Source organism: Mustelus asterias, chromosome 14, assembly GCF_964213995.1.
Source record: "Mustelus asterias chromosome 14, sMusAst1.hap1.1, whole genome shotgun sequence".
NCBI lineage: Eukaryota > Metazoa > Chordata > Chondrichthyes > Carcharhiniformes > Triakidae > Mustelus > Mustelus asterias.
The window spans coordinates 25,143,763-25,155,552 of record NC_135814.1 but is presented as its reverse complement, the minus strand read 5'-3'; the positions used below and the strand labels follow the sequence as shown (position 1 = coordinate 25,155,552).

Sequence of the window (11,790 nt, the reverse complement as noted above, 5' to 3'; positions counted from 1 at the left end):
TGAAACAATCGGAGTTAAAATGGCAAATGACTTTCACTGCTGAAACTTGCAAATGGAGGATTTCATAGGATTTCCTACAATGCAGAAGGAGGCCATTCAGCCCATCGAGCCCACACTAACAACAATCCCACCCAAGCCCAATCCCTGCAACCCCTTGTATTTACCCTGCTAATCCCCCTGACACTAAGGGGCAATTTAGCATGGCCAATCTACCCAACCTGCACACCTTTGGAGTGTGGGAGAAAACCAGAACACCCGGCGGAAACCCACACAGACATGGGGAGAACGTGCAGACTCCACACAGACAGTCACCCAAGGCCAGAATTGAACCCGTGTCCCTGGTGCTGTGAGGCAGCAGTGCTAACCACTCTGCCACCGTGCCGCATTGAGATTGGAGTCCAACTATCCATCAGATATACGCACATTCTTTGACCATTAGGTGAGCCAGATGCAGAAATGTGATAATAACATGGTTTCTCCAACAAAGGCATTCAATAGGTAAACTCCAGTTCCTGCTCACCAGTCAAATATATAGTGGCAGTTGCTGAAAAGTTTTAAAGTTTGTCAGCTTACAGGCAAATTCATTACCGAGTCCCATAAAGGTTACAGCACAGAAGAAGACCATTCAGCCTTCTACGCTTGTAATTTACTAAAGCAATCAAAAATAAGTCCACTACCTAGCACTCTCACCATAGTCCTGAATCTTCCTTTCCTTCAAAGATTTGTTCAAATTTCCTTTGAAAAGCATTATGGTCCCTGACTCAACTAATTCCATTTGTAACATTCCCTGGCATCAAATCACTCTGCATCAAAAAACTTATCCAAACTTTCCTGCTCAGTCTTAATGACAATTGAAAATTGATGGGGGCCTATTTACAATACAATGAATGTGGTGTGCTTGGTGATGTTTTCCAACGTGAAAGAAATTACATGTGACAACTGGACAAGCAGTGCTTTCAATGAGCAGCGCATTGAATATGAGGGGTCCTGTCATCAGTGTCAACCTGAGATCGGTAGATCTTAAAAGGTTCTGAGCTCAAATTCCACTGCAGAAATTTGAGCAAACAATTTAGGCCGTCACTTGAGTGTACCACTGAGGGAGCACTGCACTATCAGAGGTGCCATCTTTCAGATGGGTGAGGTGTCTGAACTGAGTCCGCTCAGGTGGACACAAAAGATTTCAAGATAAGAAAGGCGGAGTTCACCCCGGCATCCTGGACAATATTCAACAAACATCACAATAATAGAAATCATAGAAACCCTACAGTACAGAAAGGCCATTCGGCCCATCGAGTCTGCACCGACCACAATCCCACCCAGGCCCTACCCCTATATCCCTACATATTTTACCCGCTAATCCACGCATCCCAGGACACTAAGGGGCAATTTTCAGCATGGCCAATCAACCTAACCCGCACATCTTTGGACTGTGGGAGGAAACCGGAGCACCCGGAGGAAACCCACGCAGACACGAGGAGAATGTGCAAACTCCACACAGTGACCCAAGCCGGGAATCGAACCCAGGTCCCTGGAGCTGTGAAGCAGCAGTGCTAACCACTGTGCTACCGTGGGTCAATAGATAATGTGGTCATCATCTCATTGCCTTTTGTGGGACCTTGCTATGTGTAAATTGGCTATCACGTTTCCTAAATTGATTTGATTGATTTGATTTGATTTATTATTGATTTGATTTGATCACGTTTCCTAAATTGCTTCATTGGTTACACTTCAAAAGTGCTTAATTGGTTCTATAATAGTTTGGGACCTCCTGAAGTCATGAAATATGCTATATAAATGCATTCTTTACAAAATAAACAAACACCCAATATATTCACAGTCATCCTTTTGTTTTTTGTTCTCTGCTTTTTATTATTTATGCGAATATAATCTCCTTCATTTTGTGCAAAGCTAGCTTGAGGTTCAGGGTGGTGTTTTTCACTTAAATATAATTCATTGTTCTGCCATTCAACTCAATTACGTACCTTACCTTCTTTTGTGGTTTATATCATCGCTCGTCTTGCAAGCACATCACAAGTGACAGACAGACCATCACAGGAAAGCTATTTCCCTGGGCCTGGATGGCTATTTAAGGGTTAAGGTGCTTTACCTGCTTGACTTATTCAGCGAGCTAGATCCATTTTTTTGGAAACAGGACCAACGTCAGAAACACGAGACCCCGACTGGGTGAAAGTGAGCTCCAAAAAGATGTTTTTGCTGCAGCCAACTAGAAGTCTAAAAATTGGTACGGAGATGTTATAAACATTGCATTGCCCTAATTCACCTGCAGCATTCTGAGGGTTAATCGTCCACATGGGCTATCAAACCCATGGCTGTAATTAACAGGAACACTCTGTTACTGACAAAGTAACCAACCAACATTTATGAGAACAGCTGTTGTTTCCCCCAACTCCAGTAAACAGTACCCTATAACACACAGTTTATTAAAATATACAAGGTACTTCATTGACTTTTTAAAAAAAAATAAACCAGTATGGTAATAAACTTCATATTTTTTGGTTACATTACTTTTTCACATTGTGTACTTCCAACATCTTATGTCTGCTGTTCCTTTCACACTGAGTTTACCTACCTGTATTCAGATGCGCTTTTGGCTATTTTATTTGTTTCCCAATTTTCCTCCCTCTTTTGCGGACATGGGTTTATGTGAGGCACAACATACTGCCTCGTCCATGTGTCTGCTGTTCGAGTGTGAGCCTTTACACTGGGTACAAATAGAATGTTATACCATCCCAATTGCAAGACATTGAACTAACCCTCACAGGTAGGTAAATGTCTGAAAGCACTTATGTTAATAAGAAATAAAAGAGTGGGAGCTTTGCAGGGAAATACAACAGAAATTGAGATGCCTAAAAGGCATTACAATTGTAGGGACGGAGGGGAGCAGAATTGATATGATCAGCCTCTAATATTTAAGCAAAAGTAGGAAAGGAATTCAAGATTAAAGGAGCAGAGAGCATGTATGAAGAGGTAAGGCTGGAGGAGATCACCAAGCAGTATGATCACCAATGATGAGAATGCAGGGCCCCAGTAGTAAGGAGGCAGGCCCAAGTACTCTGGTTGAATTGTAACTAGTGAATAATTGAGATAATGGATTAGTTTGAGAGCAATTGGACCCCAGGAAAATTTTAGATCATGAGATGATGACCATTACAACTGTTTTTGGCCAACTTTGATATTTCCCAATCACAATAACGACCGCAAGGGGAGATGGTGGCGTTGTGGTGTTGTCACTGGACTTGTAATCCAGAGACCCGGGGTAATGCTCTCGGGATATGGATTCGCACTTCACCATAGCAATTTGAATTCAATAAAAAAATTGGAATTAAATGTCTCATGAAGAGCATAAAACGAATTGCAAGGATCCACCTGGTTCACTATTGAAATGTGCCATCCCCACCTGGCCTGACCTACATGTGACTCCAGATCGACCCTCTGAAATAGTCTAGCAAGCCATTCAGTTCAAGGGCAATAAATGCTGGCCCAGCCAGCGAAGCCCACATCCCATGAATTTAAAAAAAGGCACAAGTCAGGAGTGTGATGGAATACTCTCCAGTTGCCTGGATGAGCGCAGCTCCAGCAACGCTCAAAAAGCTCGATACCATCCAGTACAAAGTAGCCTGCTTAATTGGTAACTCATTCATAAACATGCACTCCCTCTACCACCGATGAACAGTGACAGCAGTGTGTATCATCAAGGCATTCATCAAGGCTCCCAAAAAAAGCACTTCCTAAAATCACTAGCATGTCCATCCAGAAGGACAAGGGCAGCAGACACATGGAAACACCATCACCTGGAAAGTTCCCTCTAAGCCACTCAGCACCCTGACCTGGAAATAAATCACCATTCCTTCATTGTCGTTGGGTCAAAATCCTCGAATTCCTCCCTAACAGCACTGTACCATATGAATTGCAGTGATTCAAGAAGGCAGCTCATCACCACCTTCCTAAGGGAAATTAGGGATAGGCAATAAATGCTGGTCTGGACAGAACATAGAACATAGAACAGTACAGCACAGAACAGGCCCTTCGGCCCACGATGTTGTGCCGAGATCCAAATCCCAAGAATGAATTTTTGTGCAGAATGTGCAGATTGCAATGAACTAAAAATGCAAAGGATGTTTCAAGTTTTCATGTCTTTATTGTTATTATAAGTTTTTTAATGCTTCATAAATTTGCCTGTCTCCTTGCATGGGGGCAATGCTAATCTTCCCTATATCATTCTAATTTTCGTATAACATTCGGGGAGTTTTGTTCCATGATTTCAGGTTGTACATGGTTTAAAAGCACCAGTGCAAATTGGACAAGATGTCGGGTTTCAGTGGGGCAGCAGGTGTTAAAAATGAATGTTCAGTGGCCTTTCCCATCCAGATGATCCTGTCTGCATACCAGGAATAACCTTCCTTATTATGACTGTAGGGGCCTGCGTGCGTTGGAATGCTTTTTCTATCACATGCCTTGGAGGCAACTTGAGAGTCATCCACCTGTTCCTGTACTTTTGCACACATTGCTACTGGAAGCTGAGCTCTGACTGCAGTCACCTATTTGTGGATGCATCATTTAGTGCAGTGTCTTGATATCTGTCCTCAGCGTGTTTGCAGGTCCATTACAATTAATCTTTTTGAGACGAGGACTACCGATCTCATATTCATCAACACCAGGATGTTCCAACTATAATATTACCTATGAGCTTGAGATATCCCTGGAAATATCACTACTGTTCAGTCCACAAAGCACTGAACGATAGAAACTGCAACTCTGTTCAGATTAGCTTTCATCACCCTTTGTGGCCATTCAAGTGGCAAAGGTTTATGCATGTTGAAGTTCTCTGTTTCATTGTCGCACTTGAACTCAGAATCACAAAATAACACTTTATATCTTTTCCTCACGTTAACAATGACTCAATCTTCACTGCTCTATTAAACTCAGTAATTCCATCCAAATTGTTCATGTCTAGTGTGACTCCGGCTTCAAGTGATGTGATTGATATAAAGTGCAAAGGTGAGCACAATGGTCCCACTGCACTGGCTTTCCCCTTGTATTATTGCTATGTTTTGCATTGGAGCATAAACATTGAATTGAATCTAATGAAAGTAAAAAGCATTCCACAGAGTTCCATAAATCTACCGCACAGCAACAAACCATTCTGCCCAACCAGTGTTTATACTCCATTACAAACCTGGTCTCGAGGGTGTTGGCTATGTGGAGAGGTTGAATAAAGTAGGATTGTTTTCACTGGAAAGATGGAGGCTGAGAGGAGACCTGATAGAGGTCTACAAAATTATGAGAGGCGTAGACAGGGTGGATAGTCAGGGGCTTTTTCCCAGGGTGGAAGTGCCAATTACAAAGGGCACAGGTTCAAGGTGAGAGGGGAAAAGTTTAAGGGAGATGTACGGGGGAAGTTTTTCACATAGAGAGTGGTGGGTGCCTGGAACGCGCTGCCAGAGGAGGTGGTGGAAGTAGGCACGTTTAAGAGGCATCTGGGTGGGTACATGAATAGGGAGGGAATATGGGGATAGGGTCCGAGTAAGGGCTGAAGGGGTTTTTTTTGGTTAGTTAGGGCATCATGATCGGCACAGGCTTGGAGGGCTGAAGGGCCTGTTCCTGTGCTGTACTTTTATTTATTCTTTGTTCAAATCTCCTTCCAATCTAATTACGTTTTACAACCTGCCCATGTATTGTTCAATCCCATTCTGCCTCCTCCAGGCATCAAGCCTCCCTTGCTTTCTCCTTCTTATGGATGATGTAAATGTAAAGCAAGAACCATAATTTTACATCCAGGTGGGTCAGGAGTATGTTACAATCCCCATAGAGACAAAAAAAAAAATCAAACCTCCAATTGATAGCTGACAGGATGACACAAGAAGATGTCACGGTTTAAGACTTTTACTGTGACAAACAGACTGAGAGCATGGTTGACTAAACATTATGGGGGTGATTCTCCCAGCCCGCTGCGCTGCTTTTGTAGTACAGTGGACCGAGAGACTCAAGTGGAGGTCGTTATGTGGGCTTTCCGCTGAGCGCCATGTCCTCCGCAAGACTCTGGCAGCTGGGTTTCCAGCACCATCAGCTCTGCGCTAGAAATCAGTGCAGAGCTGCATAATTTATGAAAATCCTCATTTTAATGTATTTTATATCTGATTAGTGGGCCCGGGACTGAAGTCTCCGAGCCTACTAGAATCTCCCACCCCACCCCCCCACCAGGAGTGTTTCACACCAGCAGGGTTTACAATAGCTCCCCACTAACAGGGAGCTAGTGGACCAACCCCACTGGAGTGAAGGGGAGTCATCGAGGCTCCACAGAGGGTCGGGGGTAAGGGAGGTTGCCCCCTGGGCATTGCCAGCTTGGCAGAGCCAGTCTGACCCCCTGCCTTGCACCCAAGGGGCAAAGTGCCAATACCCAGGTGCCATCTTGGCACCATCCACCGAGCATCGGGAAGTGCCAAGTGGTGGGGCAGAATGGAGTAGGTCTTAATGGGGGTGGGGCCTAATGGAGTAGGTCTTAATGGGGGTGGGGCCTAATGGGCTGGGGCCTCTGAGGGGAAATCGTTAGGAATGGGAGGTCCCACTGCCGCCAGTGATCAGGACGAGGCATGGGGTGGGGGAGGGTGGTTGGCCTGCCGGGGCAGTCTAGACTGTGGTGGTGGGTGGGGGGGCGTGTTCCGGGCTGCCAGCAAGGAGCAGGGCGTTGGGAAATTGGGGCTGCTGGGGTGGGGCAGGGGGGGAGGGAGATCGAAGCGGGCCGGAGGCAAGGGGAGGGATGTTGAGGCTGGCCAGATATGTTCTGGGGGCCAACGATCGGGCCGTGGGGAGGGGGTCGCATCTCTGCGGGGCCAGCGATGGGGGGTCATAGGGCTGGCCAATGATCGGGAGGCCGGCAGTCCAGGGCTACTGCACATGCGCCGATCTCGGTGCTGAAGCACTGGAGTGGCTCGCTCAGCGCTATGCTGCCGGCCTCTTCAGCGGAAACAGGCCCCTGATTTTTCGCGAGATTTAAGCTAGTGCACTCTGCAGTGCACAGAGTGCGGGAGATTCATTTTGAAACTCCCGCTGAAAAAAACAGCAGGATTTACTCCAGTTTTTACACAAATTCAACACAGAATTCTTTTGGGAGAATCGTCCCCTATATTTGGAGCCAACTAGCATTTTAAACTGCTGAAGGGTCATCTAGACTCAAAATGTTGGCTCTATTCTCTCTCCAATGATGCGGTCAGACCTGCTGAGATTTTCCAGCATTTTCTGTTTTTGTTTCAGAATCCAGCATCCGCAGTGTTTTGCCTTTATACTTTAAATACTGAACACAGCTTTCACTTTGAGACAACTGTAAAACCTACTTCAAAGGCATACATTACACTGTCCCTTAAGTAGTCATTTGATTTTTCTATACCCAGTCCAAAGTGATTCTTAGCTCCCAAGCCATCACTAATGCCCAAAGCACTGATGGTGATGCTCCCCAGCTCATACTTACCAGTTTCTGGACCCAGGTTGATCTTGTCTTCATCTTAGTGGTCATTTTCTTCAAGTGATCTCCCTAGAATTATATTAATGCTATCTGTTTCAATCACTCTATGTGACAGCGTGCTCCACAATTTCACCACTGCTTGTATAAAGAAATTCTGCCTGATGTTTGTTTAATTTATATAGAATCATAGAATTATACAGCACAGAAAAGGCCCTTTGGCCCATCATGTCTGCACTGATACATCAGAAACACTTGAACTCCCACCTAATCTCATCTTCCAGCACTTGGCCCATAGCCCTGAATGTTATGATGTGCCAAGTGTTCATCTAGATACTTGTTAAAGGATATGAGGCAACCCACCTCTTTCACCCTCCCAGGCAGTGCATTCCAGACCATCACCCACCCTCGGGGTAAAAAGGTTTTTCCCCCCTAAACCTCCTGCCCCTCACCTTGAACCTATGTCTCCTCATGATTGACCCTTCAACTTAGGGGAACAGCTGCTCTTTATCCACTCTGTCCAAGTCTCGCTCCTCAGTCTTCTCTGCTCCAACCAAAACAACCCTAGCCTATCCAACCTCTCTTCATAACTTAAAGGTTCCATCCCAGGCAGCATCCTGGTGAATCTCCTCTGCACCCCTCCAGTGTAATCACATCCTTCCCATAATGTGGCAACCAAAACTGCACATAGTACTCTAGTTGTTCTCACCAAAGTTCGATACAATTCCAACATGACTTCCCTGCTTTTGGATTCTATGCCTCGATTGAAAAAGACAAGTGTCCATATATCTTTTTCACCACCCTACTAACATGCCCTTCTGCTTTCAGAGATCTGTGGACAAGCATGCCAAGGTCCCTTTGTTCCACAGAACTTCCTAGTGTCCTATCATTCATTGAATACTTTCTTGTCAAATTACTCCTTCTAAAGTGTATCACCTCACACTTTTCAGAGTTAAATTCCATCTGCCACTTATCTGCCCATTTGACCATTCCATCTATATCGTTTTGCAGCCCAAGACACTCTGCCTCACTGCTAATATAATAGGGAGACCAACACAGATCCCTGTGGTATGCCACTGGACACTGGCTTCCAGTTACTAAAGCAGCTGAGCCAATTTTGAATCCAGTTTACCAAATTACCCTGCATCCCATGTAAATTTACCTTCTTTACAAGTCTCCCAAAGGGGACCCATATGTTATTGCCTTGCTTATATTTAAGCTTGTGTTCTGGACTCACCCACAAGTGAAAATAAATTCTCTACATTCACCCTATCAAACATTCCATAATTTTAAAGCTTTCCACTGGGTGCCTTTTAAGCCTTTGCTTTTCCAGAGAAAAGTACCCCAGCCTGCTCAATATTTCCTGATTGTTACATGCTCTCAGATCTTGTAACACCCTTGCAAATCTTGTTTGTTTTTTCTCCAGTGCTTCAATACTGTTTTGTAGTTTAGAGAACAGAACTTAGCAAAGTACTGTCTGCAGTGTGGCTGAACCCAGGGTCTGCAAACTCATCGGAGGACTGCTCCTGGGCCTGGCCAAAGTGGCCATCAATAGGTCCAGTCAGTGAGTGGTGGATTCAGTCCAACTGGCTCCCTCTCTTCCACAACTCCTTCCGTGCCCGGTGTCCCAGGAGAGGAAACCTGAGTGCACAACAGTTCGCTTCAGGCCTTCCCACAGAAAGGGGATAGAGGGAGGGTGCATGGCGGTGCAGAATCAAACATGGGAATGTCACTTGAATCTGATTGGCTACATTTCCTTTAAAGGTTTTGGTTTTCTTTCTTACAATATTTATTAGCGGTTTAGAAAAGTAAGAGGTGACTTAATTGAAACATTTAAGATCCTGGGAGGATTGGTGGGAAGAGGGGTGGGGGCAGGTGTTTTTGCCGGGATGGATGTGGATTGGATGTGAATTGGATGCTGCTTCATGCGGAAGAATCCAGAGCTAGGGGGTCACTTTTTAAATACAAGGGATTGCCCATTTACAATGGAGGTGAGGCAAAAATCCTTCTCTCAGAGGGTCATGAGACTTTGGAACTCCTTTCCTCAAAAGGCGGTGGAATTCAAGCAGGGTCTTTGAATATTTTTAAAGCAGAAGTGGATAGATTCTTGTTAAGCAAAAGGGGTGAAAGACAGATGGGATGCAAGTTACATGGCGAAGCGGACCCGAGGGACTTCTATTCCTGCTCCTTGTTCATCCGTTTGTATGCCTCTTTCAGAAGGGAGGCTTAGCTCTTTATTCTTGGAAACCTTCTGGTTGCTTTTATGTTCTGTTCCTTTTGAAATTAAGCTCAACACTTTGTCCGTATTCTTTGTGACCTTAACAACTTGTGTTGTTCCATTTAGCATTCCATGTACCTGTATCGCTAGATCCCTTTGTTCCGCCACTCCATTTAGTTTCTTACTTCTTACCTCCCTACTTTCTTAACAAAATGAACCCGCTCATGCACTTCACTATATTGAATTCCATTTGCTATTAATCTACTCATCAGTAACCCATATCCATTGTAACTTCAACTCCGTCTACCCTCTGTTTATTTCTTCCTGTGCTTTGGTGCATTGTTTCCCCGTGGGGCTTTTTTTATGCCAAAGTGACCATATTCAGTTATTACACAAGCTGCTTGTGTTGCCTCTACAAACTTTAGTACCACACAGGACCCCCCAACTGACAGCCCATGATATCCATAATGATGTCCTTGTATGGATCAATGCTTTTCCTCACTGTCTGCCACCACCAATCCTGGGTGGGCTGGAAGGCATTCTTGATGAAGTGTTTCGTCTACCGCAAATGCACAATGTGGCATATTTTGCTGGATCTAATAGAATGAAATGTGAAAAACATTGTGAGATAAAGATGGAAAAGCACAAATGTTTCTCAACTGCTCTTAAGAGTGTTTGCCTTTTATAGCCTATTATAATAGTTATAGAATATCCTCATTACATCTCTTTTGTGACCCATTTACAACAAGCTAGCAGCTAAATTCAAGTTAACAAAAATCTGTTAATCATTTCAAAGGCAGCTGGCACCTGCAAGCTCCTTGAATAGACAAATGTACCAATGGAAGATATTTGCATTCATACCCATGATAATAATGTAAAATGATTGACAGTCATGGTCACATTGCAGAATTGAACCTGATTGTTTATGTTGATAACTTTCTTCAAAATCGCAGATCTTCTTTTGTTCGTCCTTCCAATTACTCTTGGTTTCAGTACTTCAATGTTTGTTAGGCTCTGCAATAAGTTACTGTTTTAGCTTACACAGTTCGTTTTCCCTCTCCTTCACATCGTAACTTGCACAGTCTTATCTGCGAATGGGGCCTTTCAGTGGAATATTCACTCTTTCAGTTTGCACATTGCTTCAACTGTCTTCAAATTCATGGAAGACAATGTTCCTCGCTAGCGAGGGATAGCTAATAATAACAATAATAAGGTGGATGGACATACTAAGGTTAACTGTGCATTAGTTATAACATCTGATAACTGAGAATGCATCATGTGGAAACCTGCTTGTTCTCTGTGTGCAAAAGAGAGGGAAAAATAACTCATATTCAATGGAAACCCATTGCACTAACAAAATTAATCCAGTTACCTTTTTAAAAAATTTTTTCAGCAGATATTGGCACCAAGTTTTGTCTTCACAGCTTGGTAGTAATCTGGATGAGGAGTGCATTCAGTGTTGTCGATGTATTTACCATTGTCCTATGCTGGACAATAGGCAGTGAATCTCCGCCACTAGCTCTGGTTCAACACAATTTCTTTTGCTCCAGCCCAGGTGGTGTCCCATTCTTGATGATCCTCCTTAAATGTACTTCGCCAGTCCTCTTTGACCTGCCCCGTCTTCTTCTTCCAACTGGTGATGTCCATTCCATTGCCACTCTAGAGGGTTACAAGTTAGCAAAGCAAAATATATGTCCTGCCAGCCTCAGTCATCTCTCCCTCATAATGCCCCATAGGTGCCTTTGACCAGTTCTCTTTAGTATTCTCTCATTGGTGATATTGTCCTCTCCATGTCATGCTCAGGATCTTACATTGGCATCACTGGTGAAGGATGCCCAATTTAAATGACACCTTTGCTGTTCTCATCCATGTCTTGCTGGCAAAGACTGTAGTTGGTACTACTCTGGGCATGTAGAGTCAAAGCCTCATGGCCATGTTGATGGTGTTGGATGCCTAGACTGTGGAGCTGCTGAAAGGCCAATGCTGCTTTGCCAATTATTTTGTGGACGTTGATCTCCACATCATCCTCCCTGAAGACATTGCTTTCTTGATAGAGGAAGTGGTTGACATCCTAGATATTTTGTTGCCCAGTGGT

The 11,790-nt window shown here is 44.2% G+C and overlaps 1 pseudogene; it reads right to left on the bottom strand.

The window, feature by feature from the left end:
* Window positions 1–4,169: 4,169 nt before the first annotated feature.
* LOC144504167 (U6 spliceosomal RNA) lies at window positions 4,170–4,269 on the bottom strand (annotated as a pseudogene).
* Window positions 4,270–11,790: the final 7,521 nt, after the last annotated feature.